General features: G+C 42.8%; 1 long non-coding RNA gene across 1 annotated transcript; it reads left to right on the top strand.

Annotated features, from left to right (window-relative positions):
• Positions 1-873: 873 nt before the first annotated feature.
• On the top strand, positions 874-3,480 carry LOC124366160. Its single transcript, XR_006922784.1, has 2 exons — positions 874-1,575; positions 1,795-3,480. It is a non-coding gene; the product is annotated as an uncharacterized LOC124366160 (long non-coding RNA).
• The last annotated feature ends 464 nt before the right edge of the window (positions 3,481-3,944 follow it).

Here is a 3,944-nt window from a genome sequence, read left to right as displayed (position 1 = left end):
AGAATTCTTTATTCATTTTCATCAGCACTGTTGTCACGCAGGTGAACTTCCCTCGAGAAAGAAAGAAGAGACCAAACAAAGGAACAAAGGACCAGACAATAGAGGACAAACTTGGTATGGGGGGGGACAGTGGACAGCCTTTTCATCCATTCTTCATTGACAACAACAACCAGCCAGCAGAATTTCTAGCTCCTACCAAAATGCCACGAGACCACAAACCTCTTTAACTGACAGTGTTGCACATTCACTCAGTACTCTGGTCCTATGTCCATTTGTATGGTCTCGTTGATGGAGTATTTGAGTTTTGGTTAGCTGAGGCTGCTTACTCGGGTACATTTTTGCTGGTGTTTCAGGTACACTCTGGTCTCCTGTCCATTTGTATGGTCTCTTCCTTTGACGACAGAGAATATAAGTTTTGGTTAGCTGAGGTTTTGCTTGCTCGGGTACATATTTGCTGGTGTTTTCAGGTTTACATTGAATCCCCAATGTCCGAGATGATCTGCTGGTCCAGTCATTAGTTGTCTCATGTGATCGCCTCTAGGACTTCTGTTCATTCCTTCGTTGATAATCTGATTTCTTCCTGATTTTTGGTTTCATCACTTTTCTTCACTGTTTGTGGTCTCGTGGCATTTTGGTAGGAGCTATGCTAGATATTCTGCTGGCTGTCGTGGTTATCAATGAAGAATGAATGAAGAGGCTGCCCTTTGTTCCGCTGTCCACTGTCCCCACCCCTACACCATAGTTGTCCTCCATTGTCTGGTCCTTTGTCCATTAGTAAGGTCTCTTCCTTTGTTTACGGAGAATTTGAGTTTTGGTTAGCTGAGGTCGCTTCCTTGGATACATTTTTTTCTGGTGTTTCAGGTACACTCTGATCCCCTGTCCGTTTGTATGGTCTCTTTCCTTTGATGACAGAGAATTTGAGTTGAAACTGAAGCAGAACAACAATGGAGCACAACCTCCGATAATCATGAGAATTCATCTTCATCAGCACTGTTGTCAAGCACGTGAACTTCCTCAAGTGACGGAACAACAATGGAGCACAAACTCCGATAATCTTGAGAATTCATCTTCATCAGCACTCTTGTCAGGCAGGTGAAATTCCTCGAGTGACGGAACAACAATGGAGCACAACCTCTGATAATCTTGAGAATTCATCTTCATCAGCACTGTTGTCAGGCAGGTGAACTTCCTTGAGTGACGGATTTGCCTATTTATTCATCTGTTGAATATGATCATCATCTATGAATGTGTGCATTTCATCTTCAGGAGCTTATTCAGGGGAACCTCTTCATCAGCACTGTTGTCAAGCACGTGAACGTCCTCAAGTGACGGAACAACAATGGAGCACAACCTCCGATAATCTTGAGAATTCATCTTCATCAGCACTGTTGTCAAGCACGTGAACTTCCTCAAGTGACGGAACAACAATGGAGCACAACCTCCGATAATCTTGAGAATTCATATTCATCAGCACTCTTGTCAGGCAGGTGAACTTCCTCGAGTGACGGAAAAACAATGGAGCACAACCTCTGATAATCTTGAGAATTCATCTTCATCGGCACTGTTGTCAGGCAGGTGAACTTCCTAGAGTGATGGATTTGCCTATTTATTCATCTGTTGAATATGATCATCATCTATGAATGTGTGTATTTCATATTCAGGAGCTTATTCTTGGGAACCTCTTTATCAGCACTGTTGTCAAGCACGTGAACTTCTACAAGTGACGGAACAACAATGGACCACAAACTCCGATAATCTTGAGAATTCATCTTCATCAGCACTCTTGTCAGGCAGGTGAACTTCCTCGAGTGACGGAACAACAATGGAGCACAACCTCTGATAATCTTGATAATTCATCTTCAGCACTGTTGTCAGGCAGGTGAACTTCCTTGAGTGACGGATTTGCCTATTTATTCATCTGTTAAATATGATCATCATCTATTAATGTGTGTATTTCATCTTCAGGAGCTTATTCATGGGAACCTCTTAATCAACTCTGTTGTCAAGCACGTGAACTTCCTTAAGTGGCGGAACAACAATGGAGCACAACCTCTGATAATCTTGAGAATTCATCTTCATCAGCACTGTTGTCAAGCACGTGAACTTCTTCAAGTGACGGAACAACAATGGACCACAAACTCCGATAATCTTGAGAAATTATTTTCATCAGCACTCTTGTCAGGCAGGTGAACTTCCTCGAGTGACGGAACAACAATGGAGCACAACCTCTGATAATCTTGATAATTCATCTTCAGCACTGTTGTCAGGCAGGTGAACTTCCTTGAGTGACGGATTTGCCTATTTATTCATCTGTTGAATATGATCATCATCTATTAATGTGTGTATTTCATCTTCAGGAGCTTATTCATGGGAACCTCTTAATCAACTCTGTTGTCAAGCACGTGAACTTCCTTAAGTGGCGGAACAACAATGAAGCACAACCTCCGATAATCTTGAGAATTCATCATCATCAGCACTCTTGTCAGGCAGGTGAACTTCCTCGAGTGACGGAACAACAATGGAGCACAACCTCTGATAATCTTGAGAATTCATCTTCATCAGCACTGTTGTCAGGCAGGTGAACTTCCTCGAGTGACGGATTTGCCTATTTATTCATCTGTTGAATATGATCATCATCTATGAATGTGTGCATTTCATCTTCAGGAGTTTATTCAGGGGAACCTCTTCATCAGCACTGTTGTCAAGCACGTCAAGAACGTGAATGTCCTCAAGTGACGGAACAACAATGGAGCATAACCTCCGATAATCTTGAGAATTCATCTTCATCAGCCGTCTTGTCAGGCACGTGGACTTCCTCAAGTGACGGAACAACAATGGAGCACAACCTCAATCTTGAGAATTCATCTTCATCAGCACTCTTGTCAGGCACGTGAACTTCCTCAAGTGACGGAACAAAAATGGAGCACAACCTCCGATAATCTTGAGAATTCATCTTCATCAGCACTGTTGTCAAGTACGTAAACTTCCTCAAGTGACGGAACAACAATGGACCACAAACTCCGATAATCTTGAGAATTCATCTTCATCAGCACTCTTGTCAGGCAGGTGAACTTCCTCGAGTGACGGAACAACAATGGAGCACAACCTCTGATAATCTTGATAATTCATCTTCAGCACTGTTGTCAGGCAGGTGAACTTCCTTGAGCGACGGATTTGCCTATTTATTCATCTGTTGAATATGATCATCATCTATTAATGTGTGTATTTCATCTTCAGGAGCTTATTCATGGGAACCTCTTAATCAACTCTGTTGTCAAGCACGTGAACTTCCTTAAGTGGCGGAACAACAATGGAGCACAACCTCCGATAATCTTGAGAATTCATCATCATCAGCACTCTTGTCAGGCAGGTGAACTTCCTCGAGTGACGGAACAACAATGGAGCACAACCTCTGATAATCTTGAGAATTCATCTTCATCAGCACTGTTGTCAGGCAGGTGAACTTCCTCGAGTGACGGATTTGCCTATTTATTCATCTGTTGAATATGATCATCATCTATGAATGTGTGCATTTCATCTTCAGGAGTTTATTCAGGGGAACCTCTTCATCAGCACTGTTGTCAAGCACGTCAAGAACGTGAATGTCCTCAAGTGACGGAACAACAATGGAGCATAACCTCCGAGAATCTTGAGAATTCATCTTCATCAGCCCTCTTGTCAGGCTCGTGGACTTCCTCAAGTGACGGAACAACAATGGAGCACAACCTCCGATAATCTTGAGAATTCATCTTCATCAGCACTCTTGTCAGGCACGTGAACTTCCTCAAGTGACGGAACAAAAATGAGCACAACCTCAATCTTGAGAATTCATCTTCATCAGCACTCTTGTCAGGCACGTGAACGTCCTCAAGTGATGGAACAACAATGGAGCACAACCTCCGATAATCTTGAGAATTCAATTTCATCAGCACTGTTGTCAGGCA

This window comes from Homalodisca vitripennis, chromosome 7 (assembly GCF_021130785.1).
Source record: "Homalodisca vitripennis isolate AUS2020 chromosome 7, UT_GWSS_2.1, whole genome shotgun sequence".
Taxonomy (NCBI): Eukaryota; Metazoa; Arthropoda; class Insecta; order Hemiptera; family Cicadellidae; genus Homalodisca; species Homalodisca vitripennis.
Note: the sequence above shows the minus strand (reverse complement) of the source record. Positions and strands in the feature narration are given on the sequence as shown.